Below are 573 nucleotides of genomic sequence, written 5' to 3' on the forward strand. Positions count from 1 at the left end.
TGTCTATCTTCCCATGCAGTATCGAGGTCTCTACCCAGTTTATCCCAACTGTCTAATGTAAGGTGTCCAGACACTGCATACCACAGAGCAACTCTATCAACCTCCTTTAGAAAATTTTCAATAATCCTATCCTTAAGCTCCAAGCCCTTAGCTTTTAAAAGACCTTTTAAGGCTGTTTTAACAGGACATGTGGGTGAATTACCCATGGTTTCACTTTCTATTTCTAGCCGCTTACCGCGAACTTTGGGAAAATGCCTGCTCTCACAGGTCCTTATAGTCTCCTTCCGAGAACTTAATAAATCAGGTCAGTCCTTACCTGACACTTACCAGCTGGCTGCCCTGTCCGCCGTGAGTTCTGGAACCGCAGCACCTCTTCGGGTCCCCGTACGGGCCACCACTTGTTGCGCGCCTTGCCTGTCCAGCAGGAATAAGGACACAACACACCAGCGATTCCTTCTCACGACGGTTTACTCAGGACTTAGTTACAGTTAGGGAGAAAACATGGAGTTTTTCTGGACCCTTCCAGGGTGCGGCTTATATCCCCTTCTCGGTACTCCGCCCATCAGTCTCATG

This window comes from Elephantulus edwardii, unplaced genomic scaffold, assembly GCF_000299155.1.
Source record: "Elephantulus edwardii isolate Elephantulus edwardi_28Jun2011 unplaced genomic scaffold, EleEdw1.0 scaffold00323, whole genome shotgun sequence".
Classification (NCBI taxonomy): Eukaryota; Metazoa; Chordata; class Mammalia; order Macroscelidea; family Macroscelididae; genus Elephantulus; species Elephantulus edwardii.